The 22,123-nt window shown below is 35.1% G+C and overlaps 1 protein-coding gene and 1 long non-coding RNA gene across 5 annotated transcripts in view; one reads left to right on the top strand and one right to left on the bottom strand.

The window, feature by feature from the left end:
* The window catches only part of LOC123014656 (epithelial discoidin domain-containing receptor 1-like), a 168,336-nt gene that overhangs the window by 81,762 nt on the left and 64,451 nt on the right, over nt 1-22,123 (top strand). The window lies entirely within an intron of this gene.
* Nucleotides 17,492-18,345, bottom strand: LOC123014658. The gene is made up of 4 exons (XR_006413331.1): nt 18,176-18,345; nt 17,868-18,130; nt 17,656-17,822; nt 17,492-17,606 (listed from the first exon to the last, which is right to left on the bottom strand). It is a non-coding gene; the product is annotated as an uncharacterized LOC123014658 (long non-coding RNA).

Raw genomic sequence — 22,123 nt, 5'->3', positions numbered from 1 at the left:
GCCGTATTCCGGAAAGTGTTGGGTTATTTCTGTCCAGCACTGAGGGGATTGCAGAAACAAAACAAGGTAATTTCCTGGTTTCTCATGGCGTCTAGGTGAAAAGCACGTTTTTGGAATTCGAAACGACACAACGTTGAGTTGATGGGATTATAAATAAAATATTTGAAAGTGTCAGCATTAAAACCCGAAAGGGTCGGTCTGACGTCCAGCTTAATGCCGGACAGACAACGAACGCGTTCGAGTTGAGTCCCTCCTTGCCGAGGATTATATGAAGCCATATATCATTGTCGTGGCATAGGGAGTATGATCGCAACTGCTGTCCCTTGTCCACTTGAAAGGTGCTTCACGCTTTCATAAATGTTGGCAAAGTGCAGAATCAACAAAGTCCCGAAATACTTCATGAACTTTATAGATCGAGTTACGGTAATTGCGCACGTCCTCGAGCGACACGTTTTTTATGGGACCATGTCGCATCTCAAAAGCCAATTAGGATGATTTCCGCGGGGCAAAAACACGAGTTGGAAACACTCATACTCACCTGGAGATGTTCGTTATGAGGGAGACGTTGAGAGGTGTTTGGGGGGAACGTGAAGTGCATTGGAGTACACATGTGTAATAATGCTAGTGAATTTTGACTAAAAAATAAAATCTTATTTAAAAACTTAACAAGATGTAGGGATTGGTTAGTTTAAATAATTGCTGACTAAGGTTTGTGTAGTTAGTAGCAAGTTTACCCACAAGCGAACATTTATGGTATTTAATTGTTCCACAAAAGGTGAAGTTAGTAATTTCAAGTGGAACGATGCGGATCGAATCGAATTCGCGGGCGGCCCCGAAATACAATTAAGAAAATGCTTTTATTCGTTGATTTGGTTAAATAATAGAAAGAGCGTCCGTCCTTTGAAAAGCTCGCATTTTTAATTCCCGCGCTTCTTGTTTCAATTAAGAATCAGAAACTTAATTTATATCACGCTAATGAATTTGGACCAAGTAATGAAGCACTTTTAATCTGCTTTATCGTTTTCAAGCCTCGCATTCGATTTGCATCTTGCAAATTGAAAGTTTGTCTTTTGTGTTGTATTTAATGCTCTCGTTCTTCTCCGTCTGACTTGTTTAAACTTGATAATTAACCGGACCTGAAAACAAGCTGTAATAAATGACTATTTGTCGAAATCAACTTGTATAATAAAAGTTTTTAATACTGGAACAAAGCTTCTTTGGCTGTCGAAAAGTTTCGCAGACACTTTAATTATGTCGATGATTAATTAAAGGGTTCATAACATCGACATAGGGAAAATCTTTTCTTTAATGGCTCTTTCAGATGTATGAATTGTAAATTTCTCGTAATGTGAATAAGTGTACCGTCTAATTTACTTTCGGAATTTTCCTGAGCACTTTTTCTCAGTTCCTCGTGAAACATTCATGTCGAAATTAAAAGAAAATTTCCATAAAATCCCGTCTTGGTAACGCCCCGACTGCAAAAAGAAATAAAAGTAAAATATTTATTTTTCATCGTCAAAGAAGCTCAACATATCAAACGACTGAATTCAAGAGCATTACATTATGGGTGCTTCAAAGTGAATATTCATCAGGCAAAACAAACTCCCCTTTTGATAAAAAAATAAATTTTAAAACAGAAAATTATTCACCATATAGGTGGCGGAATGTTATCTAGAAAATGTCGAAATTATCACTTATTTCTTTGCAATGACAAGACCGTCGCAACTAATGGGTAATCATGTTTGTTCCTATAAAATATGGGTAATAAAGTGAACACGTCAATTATTTTTGATTGATTGTTGACTCTTTTATTATGTACTTAATTATGTTTTATTACGCATATTGTTGTAACATACAGTAACGATGTCGGTCGAGTCTTAAAACTTGTCATTTAATGTAAAACCGTGTAGGTTGAGTCATATGTCCGCTATGAAATGTGAAAAAAATCAAATCGAAAGTTTAACAAACATTTGTAAGGTGTATTCCAAATAATTACAATCATCCATTTGAAATTAAATTCAAAACTTAACAGATGTAAATGGAGAAACATTTCCTAAGGGTATTGAACAAGCTTAATTAACTCAGTAACTAAGTTGAAAAAATATTTTGTTGAATGACGAATGCCCATTAGGAAAATAAAATTAATTTAATTCCCTTGATGAAATTTAAACACGTTGAAGGAAAAATGATGCGTTCACATCAGCATTAATTTGATTTATGTTTTTGTATCGTGAATTTTCATTATGACGAACGAACAATGGAGCTTTAAACGTCACTCATCCAAGTTAATAAAAATCTTGACATTTTCCTGATGACTTAAGACCCCAACTTCCACCGTTTTTTTTTCGAGCAAAAGTCACCGAATTTAATTTTGAAAAACACACCAACGCGTAAAACATCGGTCTGCGCAGCAGTATGTGTATATCGATGTCGGGGAGCTCACTCCTGGGATGCTCGAATTTAATTAACAACAACATATCGGCAGTTCGTGTTCGTCAGGTATTCTTGTTCTAAAACGTCCAGATATTGCCGCAGGATCACTTCAATAACAAAAATTTTTAATTAAAATGTTCCTTCGACGATGTAGAAATTCTGCAAGCGTGTTCATCTAATCAGTTTTTATTAAATTAAATAGAGTTTTCGCCGCCGACGCAAATGAAAGCAAATCCGACCAATTAAGGATGTTTCTTTTTTTTAAACTTTGTTGTTCCAACTCCAGACAACGCAAAAACGTGAAAAACGCGAAAAGACGTTGATAAACTCCCGCATAAGAGTGCAACCTCATTAACTAGGTTTAGTTGTTTTTAGCTTGGTGTTGCGATTTTTGAACAAACATTACCGCCATTAATGAAAATTACATTGCCGGATTTGGCCCGACCGCACAGAGGAGAGAGCAGTGATTTGTATTTCGTTAGCGTATCGTAAAAGTTAAGTCTGTAAGGTAGAGGGTTGCAAAGCCGTGTAAAGTGTCGGTGAAGCAGATCGGCGGAGGAGCTTTGATCATCCGGGCGCGCCCCGGACTCGCACTTTAGCCTTGTCGTAACCGCGTTAGCAGCTCGGAACACTCCATTTGCAAATTAAAGGCCAGGACTTCCAAGCCATTGCATTCCTCATTACTCCATAGTTTCATTTTCCATGCTCATTACTCGTTACATATTCATGATTTTATCGCGACACGATCGGTACTGAACTTGATTTTAATTCAATACTCGACCATTCAGCAACTTAATCGCGTCATTAATTTTTTCGTTAACCTTCTGTTGCTGTTTCTTTTATTGCTATCGTTTAGATACAATCGGTTTTGAGTTATGAGGACGATGCCGGCTTTTAATTTCGTTATTATTCATCTGTCGGCAGATTTGTATCTGAACAAGTTAATCGGAAGTAGCTTTATCACGCGATATTGTCTCGGATTTTTTGTTTTATTTGAATATACACACACATATCGAACGTAATCTTCTCTGAAATCTTCATCAAATATCGAAAATGTTGGAACATTCTTTTATTTCCATCGGCGCGAATCAGACCCAGTTTTAGCATTCCATACGCGCCACGATCCCAATTGTAAATTATTCTAATCACACAAGAGACAGTTTGCAAACAATCTTTTTCCAACCCGATTCTGATACAGTTCGAACGCCTACTACAAAGTTGAAAAAGAGCGCATTAAAACGAAACCACAAAACGAATTTATTTAAATATAAAACCGGGGAAATTCCAAATTGTTATCAGTTTTATATTCAAAGGGGATTAACTGAGCTGGTTCAACGCTGCGTGTATTTTTTTAATTGCAACTTTACCTATTCTTCCCTTTCCTTTAATTCTGTTCACACTAAAGTAGCGATTTTAATTTCCGGACAGGAAGCTGCTCTTGTTGCAAATGTTTTATCTGATGTTGTTTAAATTAGAAAATCTCTGACAGACAAGCACCGTTTCATATTAAATGTCAAAATTAATAGTCACAGGAGCGTGCTTCCTCTTTGATATTTTATTATAAAAACGTTTTGATTTTTGCAATTTTTTGGCTTAGTGAAAGTCGAGCGTTAATCACGAACTTAAAAAACAAATTTCTCGATTTCGAGCTTGTGTTTTAGAACTTTTCCATTAGTTGAGAGAAGTTTGCAAACATGCCATTAACAAGATGGGCATTAACACAGATTCAATCAATCAAATTGCGATAAGATCAAAAGAATCAGGCAAGTAATCACCGTACAGAGCATCAATCACACGCCCTTCGGATATGATTTTCAGAATAGTTGTAGGACGTGTCAGGAAGCTCGTAAGATTAAGGCTTGAATAAACAGTTTGACAGGGCTTTTTCGTAAGCCATTCATGTTATAAAATCAACAAAATCATAAAAATATACTGAAATCTTCAGAAAGATAATTGCTTGTTGGCATCTTTGGCTCAATTATCCCACTAATCTGCATATTCTTTGCTTTGCAAATTTTCTGAATTAGATAAAATGCAAACAGTATAATTTTGAATCAACATTCAGCTCCCTGAGTGCTATGAAATACTGCAATTTTACAAATGAACGGTGATTTTCCAATCAGTTTGTTTTTTAACAGTAAAATTTTCAAATAATAAACACAATAAAATAATAAAATGTAAATACAAATTGATGTTTAATTATTGGAAGGATATTAAAGGTGTTACAGCAAAAGCCGTGTTGCTATGTAGAGAAGAGGGTCGAAAGTTTGAAGCGGGATTTAGTAAAACTTCAATCACTAAACTATTAACACAATTTAAAGTTTGAGACGAAAAAGGGATTTGTGGTTTTGCAAATATTTGATTTCAAAGTAGTAGATGTGGTTGTATCAAAGTTGCAAAAATCAATATAATTGTTTATATTATATACCTTGGTTGCCTCAGACAAAGACAATATTTGTCGTAACATCATTCCTCCTTAGAGTGAAATATTACAGGAAGTAATAACTGAAGACGAACCCTCCTCAAATTGTTAGATATTACTGTAACATCACTTTGAAATGCTTTTCCTTAACAGCTTCTTATCAAGATGATAAAGCATCCCAAAACACTATGTAAAATATTACAAAAACTATTTTTTTGTGACTTTATCGAAAAATGTAAAGATTATTGTAAGTATATTGTTAAAGAGTAAATGCTTGAAATTATAATAATAGTTTCAAACTAATTAGCATTGCAATTAGTTCAAGTATACGTTACGATTCAAATCAATAAGAGCTTACGAGCTAGTTGTTACGAGCCGTAAAATTATAGAATGGTGTATACATATAATTAGAATGCAAGTTTTAACAAATAATAATTAATATATTCAAAATGTTGTTTTGTATATTTTATGAATCGCGCAATTAAATCGACTCGTAAAATTCTGAACGGGACATTTACGATTTTATAGTGTCATCTACGTGGCGTTTTAATGAAGTAAATAACGTACGATCAATTTAATTAGGTGAAATAAACTGTGAAAAGGGCTATTAAAAGTGCTGTTGTTTATGGCAGCTAGCTATTAAATGTATCCTTTAGAATCAGTTATATACGATTAGAAAAATATACGAAAGGTCCAAGTCAAGTGGTAGGATAATATTTTCGACTTTTTTTTATAACTACAAAATTAGGTCTCAAAAATCGAATTTCTGATCCACTGGGAAAGTAGATGCTAATTCATCTACTACACATAAAGTACATATGTTCAGTGTAAATACGGAGTGTTATATTTGTGAATACATACAGGTAGTTAAATATGAGCGAGCAATTGTATATTATTAATAACACTAGAATTCATCACCAAGCAATGGCTGTCGGCTGTTGACTAAAGCAACAACAAAACAAAATAGCAGTTTGCATAATTAAAACTATATCCATTGTTCGTGTAAAACAAATAAGATTGGCACAAGAGCGTGAAATTCGCCGTTGCACTTGAAGTTATCCAAGTAGAAAGTCGTGTACATAAGAATTTTGTTGCAGTAATTAAAGCAAACAAACAGTTAAAATTTAATAGATCGCACAAAAAGGAAGCTGTTGTACAGGTTAATGTTAAATTATTACTTGTTATTAGTTAGTCCTTTGTACGTGACGCTCCATATTCGTACTTTGATGTGGAAAATATGCCGAAATTAAAAATTTAAAAATTTAATAGAATATTTTCACGTATACAAGCCAAACTAATTTAAAAGTTTTTTAATAGCCGGTTCTATCCTCACATATTTACGGTCTTAAGCGAGAGGCTGTTAACGAAAAGCCATTTCGGAAATTAAAACGACATTTTGCAATATTGAGCCCTCCATTGCATCAATTAAAATCACTTCCGGCGTGTTGTTCAGTCGAGATTTTTCTTCACTGTCAAATGGTGTTTTTCGTGACTCTGCACACGCTCAAGGACGTCATTTTCACTTCACGGATATTAGCAGAATTGAACCGGCTATAAAAGGAGCAAGTCTGATGAAAAATTCCATTGCCGGCAATAATAATTCAGGGCTGCAACATTGAGGCGACAAGTGACAAGGGGGTGGTTGTCTTACGTGAGGTCATGGATGCGGAAGGAAATAAAATTGAGCCAGAAGTAAGAGTTTAGTACGTCGTAAAACTGCAGATAGACGCTCGGCAAAAAGGCCACTGGAGATTCCATCCAAGTTCTGTCATTAAAAGAACAGCTTGGATGATTGGATCTTCTTAACTGAGGGACGGAATAACAATCGAACTTCATCTTTCTGCTATATAAACACCTACTCAAAAATAATGGTCGTATTAGAAGACTTAACGAGGTGTCGCCACGAATGAAAAATTTTGATCTGATCTGATGAATGGTCTTTTTCTCCCAAGTTGTGAGTTTTATCAGAATTTTGTTCTACGGAAAAAATTGCCGTTTCATATAAGCATTTCTGAAATGCTAGTCAGTGTGGTTTCAAAATGGTGCACATTCTTGAGTGTACAGCTCGTGCAAAGAGGTTGCTGTTTTGCATTCCATTATTGTTGCAAATTTGAGGTTTTGGTGTATTTCATTCAATGTTCATTTTCAATTACGTATATTTGGGTTGATTTATTGTGTACACAATACCTGATAACTAATGCAGGTTCAAATTCATTGCACAAATGGAACGTCATGTCATATGTGAAATGTTTAATATTTGTAGCCATAAAGAAGTCAATTAATAAGTACGAGTATTACACCAATTTTATACAAAAAAATTTGTAAATCAATAACAAGGTATAAGTTATAAGGCCGCCATTTTCCATTCGATTTGGTATCTTTTGAAGCTGGTTCATCGGCTACAGACGTCCACTAGCAAACCAACTGTGCTTCAAGACTGCTATTGACAGCCCTTTCAAGCGCATTGTGCCAGCTTATTTGAAATCAAATAGAAAAGAACTTCGACGTACCTTTCTAATTCAAATAACTTTCAACAATCGATTTTAAACCAACTTTCGTTCTTGTCTCATTGAAGCAAAATTTGTACAACACAATTTCAAGACGATGACAGCAACTGTAGCGGTAAGCTATTAAGCCACCAACATAAAGCTTACTGTTTTACATTATATATTTCATAATGGACTATAACAATCCATTACTTTTATAGGTTTGCACTTTATGATAATGTCACTGGCTTGGAGGTAAAGCGAGCATTCTGTCAAAATCGTTAAAATGCTAATATTATATGCAGAGAGTACACACTTTAATTTCGGTTAGTGGATTTTATAAAACGAGCAAAAAACAAGAGTGCATGCACTTTTAGCAATGTCCATTTAAATATTTATTAATACAGGAAGCTAGAAACCATTTCAACTAAAATCTGCAGAGGGTTTGGTGTTGAGTTGTTTCATAATTCTTAGTCTTGAAGTGATATTTAAGGTCTCCAAATCTCATTTCGTAGCAATAACACCGAGTGGCACATGTTGTGAACAGTAGAAATGTCGTATTTCACGTGGGGTCATAATAGCCGATGGTTTAGCTAAGTGTATAAGTGGCCCAATAGCGATAAGAGGGACGAATCGATAGCAGTGGGTAGTAGCTCCTCGATACAATATTGAAAGTGGGTTAAAACCGCTCAACTTAGAAAAACCAAAGCTACGACTAACGTCTGTTCAAAAGACACCGGTCTCATTTGGGTTTAATTTTTCAAGTTTGACTAAGTAATTGTCTAAGAAGCTCAAGTTGTATGTTAGTTGGTTAACCGGTTAACCAAGCGCACTGTACCCACTGAAGGCATCTAACTGCTGACGAAACAATTTTTTGATGTAGATATATACGTGTAGGTAGCCGCAGTGGGTGTTTTTTAGCCACTCTTTCGCATTGTTTTTCTTGGTCGAGCAAAAAACCAAAGGGTTACTTACAGTCTTGCGTCCAAATTAGTCCAAATGTAAATTACATTATGGGAACTTGTTGTAGAGCCGCATCTGTATTTTTTCGAGCACCCCGTTGATGGAGAATTCATGTTTCCACATATAATAGCGCGCGTATGCGAATGTTTCGGTCGGCGGCACTTTGCGAGAGCCACAGGCGACGAGGGGCTGGGTCGAGGGAGTTTAACTGGGGCACATACGTGTGCGGAATTATGTCCGGACTGTGTAACAAAGCCTATACATTGCCACAAATAAGAGGGCTTTTACCCGAGTGCTTAAAAAATCATTTAAAAGTATTACCTCATCTCTGAACCATTTGGCTTAGCGGTGCAGGGCCGGATTCCCCGTGTCACGTCATATAAATTATGACATTTTGCGCGTAATCCCAGGAACGGACAGCAGGTGCGCACTTTGCCGACGATTCAATTATCGTAAATGAATTTGCCGGAGAGGAGTTTTGACCGGTTATGGGGGAGAGCACTTACTAAATAGTAGGTTTTAAACTTACGAGTACAGCATGAGTTTCTGCCAGAATATTTAAAACAAAAGGCGAAAATCCATTAAAATAACTGCTAATACCTAGCACATACCGGCAAACGTTGCAAGTTGCCATTAGTGCTAGCAATGGACTATTAGGAAAGCGACCACTTCGCATGCTCGTTTCCTACTCATTTTGTTGTCTAAAAATTTTTTGTTAACTAATACCTTTTTTGACGCAAAATTTAAAACTTAAGGAATTTAGAATATTTTAATGAATAACTAACGCAGAAATAAAAAAACATTTGAGTTAATCTTGAGTTTTCTCTGATTTCAGTTTTCAGATAAATATTCACGGTAATTAAAAACTGGTGGATACCCTTGATGATGCATTTTTGGAAAAGCTTTGGGGAGTCCGTAGAAAATGTTAAAAAAATCTCCTTTCTTATTTTTTTGAGCTGTGATGAATTATGAATTTTTCTAAGCTGACAACGTTGTAATGTAGCAGCAAAAATAATGAAAATAGCGAACAATTAAAGTTATTTCTATTTCGCAAAAAAACAAAACAAAATGACATTATTTATTTATTATTTATTCAATGTTGTCAGATATAATTTTAGGTAAATTACACCTATTTTTTTTTTAATAAAAAACTACTTGTCAATTCTTACACAAATATTTTTTTTCTGTTGTTAACAATGAAATCATTCTATATGTTTTAGAAAAAGTAACAAATTAGCATTAACCAGAATTATAAAATTTCTGCATCAACTTTAAAGCTTAATAGTTTCTAAATTTCGGTTTACAGAATTTTTTAATTATTTTTTTTATAATTCCTTACAAAATTTACCATAAGAAACCAACGAGCTTGTCCGTCATTTTGGTCACCGTGTATAAATGACGATGTTTTAATGCACAGTTTATTGCAATCAAGCTCACTTCCATCTGGATTTGTTATGCTATAAATTCTTACCTACATACTCGTATTTAAATTAAGATCGTGTAATCTACACAAAAATTTGAATACTATCTGTGTTGAAAAAAAAGACTTAAGGCTTGAGCTTAAAGGTATGCAAAAGTAATCTTTTGTAATGGTAATATTACAAGTCAACAAACAGCATCAATAGAAAAAAGCATTAGTCTTAATTGAATAACTCAATCAAAAATGTTAAAAGCTTGAATAGAACTCCAGCACAGGTGAGCACCTTATTGAGTTTCTCCGAAAACATGTAGAGAACGTTACAAAGTCCCATGGATCTTATTCAAAACGAGCTTGTTTTCGTTTTCCCCTAAATTTATTCGAAAAGGAGATGTTCAGAGATAATTAGCTGATGCGAAGAGGGTGCCTTTATAATTTCGCAGCAGGATTTACCACGTTTAGAGTATCTCTGTAAGCAAAACGCCGCGTTCGTCATGTATGCGGGAACAAAATTTCTCGAGAAACGAAATTAAAATATAAAAATATGGAGCTCCAATACACCCTCACAACCCTCGTCGAGACCTTTTATGCGCCCTCTGTAGCATATGCAGTCCGGCCATAACCGCCGCGTTTATTTTCTAAATCATTGAATAGAAGGGGAATTACGAAGGGAGCTGATTTATTTGCGCCGTCAAATATTTTTGTGCTCTTACATTCACTTAAGGGATGAACGTTGCAGCTATTTAAAGCACATTATGGGACGGTTTGGTGTGTTTGTATGGATTTGCATGAGGGATGATCGACCCAATTTGAATATTGCCAAAGACCACTTTGTGGGTTCTTTAAGAAAAATATAATCCTCTTTTTGGCCGTGTCTGGTGCTTGCTTTCCGCGGGCTTTCCCCTGAGGCGGCACCAAAGTAGCTCCTTCACAGTACATCGGGTCGCACAGGAGATACACTTTGGTTTGTGACCCAAAGGCATCTGTTTTTAAAGGGATTCTATTTTCCTCTCGACTGATTTCCCTCGCTGTGCTCATTCCGCTGCCGGTCGTTCCACCCGACCAGCGATACGTTGTAGCGTTTTCCTCTCCCCCGCGTCTTATTTACAACAACATCCTGAACCTGACGTCGCAGGACGAATCCTTCGCGGTTTACACGGCACTTTTTGCAAGGACAAAGAAGTAAATTATGAACAAAACAAGAACCCAACACCGCAAACTCGTAATTTTCTAGGTTCTCGATTGGCTGACTAAACTACTTGTGGTGTCCTTACCTGCTCGTAGTGAACTATAAAAGATGTTTTTGATTAAAGTTGGGAAAGTGGAGAACATCTAAAAATTTGCATATTTTTGTAGTGATAAATTCCAGTGAAGAGTAATGTCGATTGGTGCTTTCTTGAATATCGAACTGATTGCGAGGGTTTGGATCGAAGCACCGAGATCGAGATTAAAGCCGTCACATTGTCACGACCCTAGCACGAAATCGTTTAGAGGATAAACACTGCAAATAATTTGATTTTATCGGGAAAAGTTATTAGGTTTTGATTAAAATGTTGGTTAATGGCGAATCTTAAATGAACTTTCACGGATCGAAAATGTCCATTTAAACAAAGAATGTTAATACATTCCGTTAACAAACAAATTATCATCATGATTGCACAAATTTTCTACGAATACTTCTAGCGATGTCATTTTTCTACTCAGACGTTCGATGTTGCCTAATGGAAATTGTCGATAAAATACACAATGTATCCCTAGATTCACATTTGCTGATACTTGTCTGCGACGTGTGTCAATTTTACAATACCAAATTACTTTTCTGCGAGTTCTAAATGGAAAAAACGACTATACTTTTTTCTCTTTTTATTTTTTTTACAGCCAAATACACAACGATAAACGTTGTAATAAGTATGTCACTACCGAATATTACGAATGGCAGCCTGCAGCGCTTGACTCAATTCGCTATGCTTGTATATGGGCTGGATGTAAATCGGTTTGTCACAAAAAATATATGTAATTTTTTTCTTATACGAATTAAAACTGCTGTCAAAACATTTCTGTGACCGCAAATAGTCTACCTGGAAAAATGATTTTTCGAACTTGAATATTTTCTTTCATTTTGAACTTTTTTCGCGATGTCACGGAAGAGATTTAAATTTACATTTCAGATTCTTTCAAATCATATCCATTTTGCAGGTCACTTTTGAAGTTGAAATGTCCTAAAGACACGACATGATTAATATCTCATCAAACATGTGGAAAATTGTTTTATTGAATCCCCATTTTCATCATAAATCTGGGCACATGTTTGCTCGAAAGCTTTAGAAGGCTGACGGTTTTTATCTCAGGGAGTTCACGATTTCCTTTGTAAGCATTGTATTTGTGAAGATGTTAAAGACGGGCATCTCCCGAGGTGCAGATGGGATCTCACAAAGAAAACTGGATATAATTTTTGATGAAGCGACGGATGAATCCCTGGTGTACCTGGGCTCTAAAACTCCATCAATTAATTAATGAAGAGTTAGAGCAAGAAATCAATCATTTAATCGGGAAAGCGAGCGTTTGGAGCGGGTCCTTTGTGTTCGCACAGTCTTGGGTAAAAAGCGCTACGGAGAGAGGTAGAGGTGTCTCGTGGGTCGCAGCAAAAGGGCCTCTTATCGGCCTCAAAGTCGACATCCTCCTGAAACGTTATCGTGAGGCTGCCGTCTGAAAGACACTGCTCATTAATCTTGCTAAACCATGCAAAACTTATCGGGCCGCTGGAATACAGTGGCTACATGATATATCGGTATTGAAACTTGTAATAGGCCTTGGGGAATCTCAGCTGCATTGGAGAGAAAGTTGAGAAGCAGACGTTCTTTCTGCCCATTTGTTGCAAGTTTACAAAAGAGCGGCGCGAAAGAAAAACGACCTGAATATTTTATGGAGGCTGCTCTCAACTTTTGATTACCTGTCTATAAGTGATCTAGCCGATATCTGATATTAAGTTCGCGCTTCTACGGTTACTCGCCTCGACTGTCGCCTCATTTTTAGAAACTGTCATTTGGTCCACATTCATATTTCATGTTTCAATGCCAAGATTTGAACGTGACTTCACATACGATTTTTTACCAAAAGACTTTTATCTGTATTTTCACTCGCTGACTTTTATACATTCCAACGTTCGCGCCGATGCCAGAGATAGACACCATACTGTTATTATGAGAACACTTAAGGGCTTTTCTTCGCACTTCAACAATCAATTACATTTTTTACTTCAACTTCAACACATCTTGGATTCGATCCTGCAGCCACTTTGCAAACATACAATGCAAAACTTGCGATTCCAAAAGGTGATGAGATTATGATTTAAAATTTTTGAAAAATTGTGGATATTGCTTCAGAAAGAGACAAAACAGTTTGCAATTATACATTTCTAGGAGGCAAACATTTTGCAAATACATATTTTCCTTTAGTTAAAAGTATTTAACCTCATTAATGGAGTTATAAATTTTCTCTTGTGTTTAAATGGTGTGAAAATTCTTGATCAGGCGCACCCAATGAAACTGCCTTTTGTCTGGTGAAATTTAATACATTTCAGCAGTGGTCGCAGCAATTACTGGCCTGTAGTTTAATAAGTTTTACCTCCAATTTGAATATGTGTTAATATTTGCATCGGTTCAGTTGTCATGTACGGTCCACTCTCATGGGATAAACCGTAATTCACGCGAGATGCGGGGCCATTATTGAAATGGACCCCGCAGTGGAGCATCTGGGGAATCTACTTCAATTAGGATCGACAAACTCAAACTAAATATTGGCATCAGCTACCTGAATCAGTGTCCTTCCTGTTGTCCTGTGCACTGTTTGATTACTGGTGCACATTTCAGGTTATCCTTATCTAGTTGGATGCGACAGTCCCAGTTTGATTGATTGCGTTTGACGACTGGAAGCAGCAGAAGTGCGTGCGCCTGTAACAGTCTAGTTAAATGCTGTGCTGCCGTATCAGAAGCTTTACGTGTCTAGAATTGATGATCCACCTAATTAAACTAGCATGGATACTGCCAGACATATTCCAGTGGCAAGTAAAACCGGCATTCAACCCGTCAGCCACTTGTTCTACTGGTTAATAAGCCCCAAACCGCATTATTGGACTGTGGAAAACTTGCTGTATTAATTAATATCGGCCACGTCATTATCAAATTTTACTGCAGGGGAAGGGTTTTCCCAAATTTGGTCAGGGCGAACCTTGAGTATCATAATGTGGCCAAGAGGTTACTTTGTACGCCTTGACGAAGAATTTCTAACAATTAAGATTTTCTGACTTTGTAACGAATGGAAATAGCTTGAATATAATTAAGTACTTCAGGTTTCCAAATATATGTATTTTAAAAATAAACTACATATATTTTGTGATAAAAAATATGTTTTTGAAGCGCTACTATTTCTTTTCTGTTGTTTTTGTGGTAGCATCAAGTCTAAATCAATCTTCACGAGGCTTCTGCAGTTTATTACGTGTGATAGCTTCTTTTCCCAAAAACCAAAATTAAAAACCATTTACCACAACAAAAAGTTGGGGATTGCAGGCATGTACGGCTGACGCAAGTGGAATTTGCGAAAGCGATAGGCTATTATTGTCGATTTAATCGAAGACCGCCGCCATAGAGGCCGATAAACGCAAAATAATGAAACTTTCATAGCAAAAAGCTTTCGATCCATGCCAAATTGAACTTTAATGGCCCATCGGATGGCGTGATACAAAACAAAAGTGCGTTATTCCATAACGAACCGATTAACCGTTTGAAAACCGAACCGCTGCTGGGATACTCTTTTATTTGTGGACACATTAAATTTTCTAAACGGCGTGTTTGGTTTTTACAAAACTGAAAAAAGGACGCTTTTGTTAAGTACCATGAACACCTTTGACACACGATCGCCTATGAATTCCCTCCGGTCTTTGTGATCGACACGGCTTTGTGCATAATTGAAATACGCGCGAGACCGACTTGACAAATGTTTCACAGAGAAACAATCACTCGGAGAATATCTTGACACCTAGGCATTTGCGTACACTTCTGAAATGAAATAGGTACCTTCTGCGTTTCACTTACGCCTCAACGTTATGTCAGCTCTGCAAGATTTATTTGTGTTTGCGTGGGTGTTTACGTTCGCGGTGAACGAACAATAGGGGATGGTTCTAATCCTCGGTAAGGAACGAAGATTCTGCGTGCCAAATAAAACCGTCTTTAGTTCGCTTTAGCAATCCGAAAGTAATAAGTTACAAAGGGAGGTGGACGAGGGGTTGTTTCCTGTCTATTTACTCCGGAATTAGCCAAAATGTACCATTAAAGGATCATTCGTCCAAAAAGAATTATTTACTTTTCGGGGGCTTAATGCTGATGTTTTTATTACAGGAGGGGGAATAGAAACACCTGCAATATTACCATGAAGAATTTCTTAAATCAAAGCAGTTGATAAACTTAACATAGCAAGATGTTTTTACAGCATACCAAATGTCATATACATTTAATTATAATCCGTAGTGAAAAATGCAACAATAATAATTGATTTCAAAGCGACATAGCACGAGTATGTAACAAAGTTTCAATTATTATTCACTGGAAAAACTTTAGGAAAACTTAATTTGGATTGACGTGCTTCTGCAATGCGACAACACTTAATTACAGTCCTGATTTTTTAATGGGCCACACCTCGAGTTTACTGTCTTATTTAGAAGTCGGTGGTGACTTAAAGGTCGCCTTTAATAAATTAGTACCATCTCATAATTTTCAGAAGTAATTCGTTCGTAAAGCGTACACCTGCCGCAAGGAGGACGTAAAGTGGTTTCGGCTACAAAATGGCACTATGTTTGGAAACAATTAAGTAAGTAACTTGTCACAAGCTTTGAGAAAATATTTTATTAAAACCGAAAACAGTAACCTCCAGATGTGCTAAACTCTCACTTTGTTTTACACATACAGCCAAAAGCACGAACTTTGTTTAATTAGTTAACATTTAAGAATCCTGTTTCTTCTTCAAAGTATTAGCTTTACAGGTGATAAAATATATTGCATTTATAGTATGCACACATAATATTATATGCATTATACTTGTTTTAAAACCTACCAAATTGCATTATCTCTTTTGAAAGTTGATGCCACTGGAGATGCCACAATTTAGATTTGTAGCCACGAAGGCAACGATATGAATGTAAATAGTGCATTTGTCGGTTTCACATTTTCATTTCTCGCTCCTTAACTATCAGAGTTTTATTTTGTGCATTGTTCTTTAGTTTATGCAGTGAACTCGTTTTAAATATGTAACCGCAAATTCTGCTCGTGAAATTTTCTACACGAGCTCGTCCACAAATAAATTATTAGCGAAAAAGCGGCCAAAAAAGCAACAGACTGCATAATTTTTTAATGCACTTTCGGATGCATTTGACGACTTTCGTTGAATAAAGCAGCCCGCAACGTGTTGTAGGTCCATCTTCACGAGACAATTTTTTCCTTTCGTTGTAATTCTCCAGTTTTACGGCCTGCTTCGAGAGCTTGATGGAGAATAAACCTCCTTCGCAATTGGCTGGACGCGACTCGGCTCGCCTTTACCTACAATAAAATTTTGACCGAACCCGAAGAGATGGTCCCGTAATTTTACTGCTAAGCTTCTCTCTGGGAGAGACGCTAGGACGATGAATTTTACTCTATGAAATAAAACTGAAATTGCTTACTGAATTATCTAAAAGCTTTGTGGTATATGAGTTTTTACGGCGCGCCGACCTCCTACCTTTATGGAATATTGGAGCAGCATTATAATAAAGTTACTGTGTTATATTGAATTTATTGGGGCGTAAACGGACCCGTGATGATGCCGGAATCGTCTTTTTTTATTCATTATGATGTTGTGGGTTGTAGATTAACAGTCTCGACGACTGTCTCATAGAAAAGTTTTTAGGCGGAATATCTCAAACAGTTTCATTCAAAATTCAAAAAATATTTTTGTGTCTCATTGGAAGCTGTAAGAACGACTGAAAAAATCACATGTCGATAACATGTACTTTTTTATTCAAATCTAATAAATAATTTTCAGAAAGCCTCAAATGACAAAAACATTTTTCACTAAGAAATGTCTTTAAAATTCAAGATAATTGGAATTAATCTGTTCGGAAAAGATATTTTATTTTTGTAGGCTGAATTACAAAATATCTTTATTACGAAATTTTACATTACAAATAATTACCTATACAGACTCAATTCTACATTGTAGAATTGTTTTAATATTAAAATAGTTGAAAGAAAACAGTAACTAGTACGATAATTATTATAGTTTTGTATTATAAACTTTTTTTGAATCTTCCATAAACTTCATCAGATTTTTAGACATGGTATATGGCTTTGAAATTCCATCCGAACAAAGTTTATCTTCACAGAAACAAATAAACAAAGTATCCACTGTGGTCTAAAATAATGATATTAAAAAAATAATACATGCTTACACGCTTAACAGATATTTATTCTACGAGTTTGTGTGTAAATCGGACCCTTTATTTCACGAGTGGATTTTTAAACCACGAATGTTAACGAGTGGTTTATCATTCATGAGGTGGAATAAATGAACCGATTTACATGAAGACGAGTTGAATATACAAAATTTTATTCTTCAAATTAGACTTAACAAGGCTTAAAATTGCTTTAAATCTGATCTTTAAAAGTAATCTAACGTTTCGTATTGAGAAAAACCAAACAATTGTCAAAACTTTCTTACACAGGAAAAAAACCGTAAATTTTGAGAGAGTCGAAGAATAAAATAATTAATGCTTAATTTTACTTACCTCAAAAGTAGAAAAAAGTAAAAAAACAATAAATAGATTAATTAGAAAACTTATAGATATGAAATGTGGCTCTTCCTGAAAGCAATAAAATAAAACGTTATAGTTATCAGCAAAAAGCTACAACCATGAAAAAGACAGAAGCAATTCCAGTAGAAATGACGATTAAGACGAACTGTGTCATTGTCAATACAAAATCTCCTACGGAATTTAAGGCAATCATACTAGCTGCGTTTTTGAGTAAAAGTTTTACACCTTGTTTTCCTGATTTTATGAAGGGTGTTCCTCGAATTGCTGCAGCAGAAGTTGTACAAGTGTTAAAATATTCTTGATACCTACCAGTTTCAATATATGCATTTTTCGATAAATATTTTATAACAGTCGTAGCTGTCTGAAAACAACAGCAACAAGTGGAGCAAGTACAGTAAGTGCAACAACAACTGGGGCCACAAATAAAAACGTATTTTAAGCCTTCAATACGTTTCAACAAAAATTTAATGACACTCATTAATAATACAATAACTGATCCAAAAGTAATAGTTCCAAAATGAAATTTCATAGTATGTATTACGCTTGTCAAAATAATAGAACGCGATGTTTTCCTGAAAAATCAAAAATTAAGCCCGAATTGCTGATTTCTGTCTTACTTTTTGAAAAACCAATGAGCCACGCTACCGGCTGTAATCATGTATTGACATCCTGCAAAAATCTGTAATCCCCAAGCCGCAACAATAAAACTAAATATTATTGTAAATTTTATAGCATCATTTTTTTCAAATTTGTAGTTGTCGTTTCCGTAACTTACAAATACTCCAGCTGTAAACATATATCTTACACTTACAACTAGTGATATCAAAAATACAATTTGGATAACCAAAGTCTGTAAGTAAACAAACGAAAATTTTAAGGAATTTTGACTGAACACTACGTACAACCAGAGGGAGACATAACAGGAACGGTATGCCAAAAATTGCTTTGGCTGTTTCTTTATAGAGAAGTTGAATAAGATGAATTTTTTTAGATAATGCATATAAAATAAATATTATTCCAAAAGTTAAAATAGTAAAAATTATAGCAGGGTATATAAATAATCTCCAAAAAAATAAATATGCTGCCCTTAAATATTAAAATTATTTTTAAAGTAAACCTAAAAAAAAATACTCACCAAAATAAAGTTGATATCACAATAAGCAGAAGCACGCTTAAAATTAAGACACCCCAAACTATCACACCTGGTGCATATCTGAACAAAATCATGATCAGGGTACATAAAACTGAAAAATAGAACCAAAGCTAAATTTATAAATGAATCCTTGAAAAAAATTCAATAAATCAATTGACAGCAACTCAATAAAAAACAGAGAGGAAGATCTGGCGTCATACCTATGGTTATCAAACTTGTCATTAAAAATTTATACCATGATTCAAAATGGTAACTTAAAACGTCCTGAAACATTTTTTTATCAGATTAGGAAATTTATTACAAAATTATTATTTTTACCTGATGTGGATTCATTTTAATTTCTTTGACTGTAGAAAACAACGAATGGTAGCAAACACCATCTTTTTCGTAACTAAAATGTTCATAGATTTGATATAAGGTATATTTCTTTACTGTATGTATTTGAATTCTTTCACTTACTACCCTGGAAGACACATGTCACTTGTACAACTGTGTACATGCGTCAAAATATCATAAGAAATAAAAGGTTTTTTTCTAAGGTCCTTCCCGGAACAATTTATTCCATCGATCTTCATGTTATTATCACCACAAACATTTCCACAACTGTCATATTTGTGATTCAATCTACGCATATCTGCTTTTAAAAAAGTATATATGAGGAAAGGTATCTATTGAGAAATAAGTGTTAATTCGGCCTATTTAGATACAAAAAAAAATTAGAAAACTTACTAAAATTACCACCACGATTCCAAAAATCACTAGTCCTATTTTATCAGTCACTTTTCGATGCTGTGACGATACTGGTAGTCCACTTCTTTGGTCATTGTTGAATTTGAGGAGATTGTTACGTCTAACTCTGTTTTCATTGTCGATTTTGAGAAATATGTTATTCTGGAAATATTTTTTTAAAATGTCGATTTAAAAAAGCACATTGCAAAATAAAAAATAAAGCAATTTTTAAAGAAAACATTTGATGTTGTGTTGTTTCCTAAATAAATATTTGCCAAGTTGTGGAAATTCAATGTTAAATTTTTACACTACAGACAATCATTTCATTAATTTGATAATTTACGAATTACACAATTGGTAGGTATAGCCCATTTAGTGTATTTGTATTAACGGTAGTTAAACTATTTTTTATTTTATTAAACTATTGTACTCGTATCAAGCTAACAAATCTTAATACTAGAATTACCTCAATTTAGTAATCACCATGATTAAAATTGTAGCAATAATAAATTATCATTTTCTTTAATGATGAGACGGGACTAAGAAGAAAATATTAATAAAATGCACTGACCTGGACTGGTTTTCTTAAATTTGACATTCTTGTAATAATTTACACACAAACAATAATGGAGCTATATTTTAAGAATTAGCGTACAGCCGTTAAAAATTTGTAAGCTCACTACTTGTTCATTAAATACCGTTTTGCAAAATCTTTCTTTTATCTTTATGATATAAAATTTGACCGATATTGATTTTTTATAGGCGTGATAGTAATACATGTGTACATTACTAGTGACGTGTAACAAACAAACGCCACAAATATGTAATCTAAATTTTTATTGTGATTTTACATTTTTTTTTAAATACGAAAATCGAAAATATAACAAATAGCCATTCGTTAAACAATATATTTTATGGTGGTTTCTTACTCACAATCCGCTTTTTTCCGGAAGTAAACATACTTTTTCCGGACTTGCAAAGTCTAATAATTAAAAACTGTCTTTTCAAAAAACCACCTGAAACTTACAAAAATTAACTTTAACCAAGCCCGTGTCAATACAATAAATTTGTTGGAGTATAATTATGTGGAAAATATGTGATTTGATTTGTTAAGATAAAATTTTATTGACCCATCCTTAATGTACATTTTTTTCCATTAAATTTTAATGAATATTCTCGCTAATAAGAACTTAATGAAAAAATATTTGGATCCGAAAATTTAATAAAAGTAAGTCACGATTTACATTTACACTCATTCTAAAAATAGTATTTGCAATTTTGTTTTATCTTGCAATGAATTTATTTAAAAAAACATATTAGTCGTTACGTGCTGTTATTATTTTATAATGCTGCAATGATTTGTGAAAAACATTGTTCAGAGTAAAAAATTACACTTGTTAATTTTCTGGAATTGCGAATTTTAACTTTGATCAGTTAAATAATCCTAGTCATCTTAAATATCGAATTAATTGTAAGTAGGTAAGCATATTGGTATTGTTTTAAGTGGAAAAAATGTTTAGCTTTAATCTGAACTGCGACTTTTGGTCGAATAAACATTGAGGGAGTACGGTTGTCGTAACCGTGAGTTACACCCTTAGACCCTTTTATGTTAATATCAAAGACCCCAATTTCAACAAAAGGTAGTGATTCTGATATGAGCTACAACCGTTCGAGTGACCAACTGACTCAGAACCCCTTCGACATAGTCAACTAATAATACAAGGGGTGTGCTGTTTGGCGGGGGAGTTCCCCGATCTCTTCTTGCCCAGTCTGTTAACAAGAGGCGCCTTAGTTTAAACAAAAACGTGGGCGTATGAGATTGGATTAGGCCGCACTGAATCGGGGTTTGTTGTACGCGCGAAGGATGTTGATGCGAAGATATTGATAATCGGATTAGGGTTAAATGGGAATACTTTCAATCGCGGCGTGGAGTCGCGTAATTAATTTGGCGTCTTAGCATTTGCATTAGGCTTCGTTATTTGTTCTGTTGGATGCAAACAACGCAACTGAAAACAGCGCTCTTATCTGCGGGCATATATTTAGAATTCCGGCTGTTAGTACGTCATTCGAAGTCGGAAAACAACGTTATGTGAAAGACGTCGCGGATATGAAGAGGACGAAAACTGAATCAGATTGAATTCAATTTGAATGTTAAAGCAGCCTAGCTGATTATGTTATTGGTTGGTTTAACTCGAAATAGGTGAAGACAATGAGACTGGCATCCGGTCCTTATCGCTCAAGACGGTTAGTCATGTTGCGGCCTGACAGCTAATCCCTCCTGGATTATGCAAACAACAGAGAGCCACGCCGTCGAAGGAAATGTTTATATTCCACGGATTATATTGTCTACAGTTGCGAATTTTGATACGATAGAGAGGCCTCTGCGCCTGTTTTATTTAATCCATATTTACATAAATTTCACTTCATCACGCAACTTGCCAACTAAATTACCGCAGATTCACGCTCGTTTCGGGACCTTAGCTCCAACTTGTTACAACTTTGCCCTCTGGACAAACATATTGGTCGTCCTACAGATGCTCATTCTTACTTCCCTTGCACAACGTTTGACCGTTTGTTTTTCGTTAACGGTACTGTGCAAATCCCGAGCGACGCTAAATCACCACCGAGTCTTTATACAACTTCCAGACTTTAGAAACTCTGTCAACAGGTGATTTTTTCCAGA

Source organism: Tribolium madens, unplaced genomic scaffold (assembly GCF_015345945.1).
Source record: "Tribolium madens isolate multiple individuals breed KSU strain unplaced genomic scaffold, Tmad_KSU_1.1 Scaffold_97;HRSCAF=244;Tcas5.2_LG3a, whole genome shotgun sequence".
In the NCBI taxonomy this organism is placed as follows: domain Eukaryota; kingdom Metazoa; phylum Arthropoda; class Insecta; order Coleoptera; family Tenebrionidae; genus Tribolium; species Tribolium madens.
This window is presented reverse-complemented; position numbering and strand designations above follow the sequence as displayed.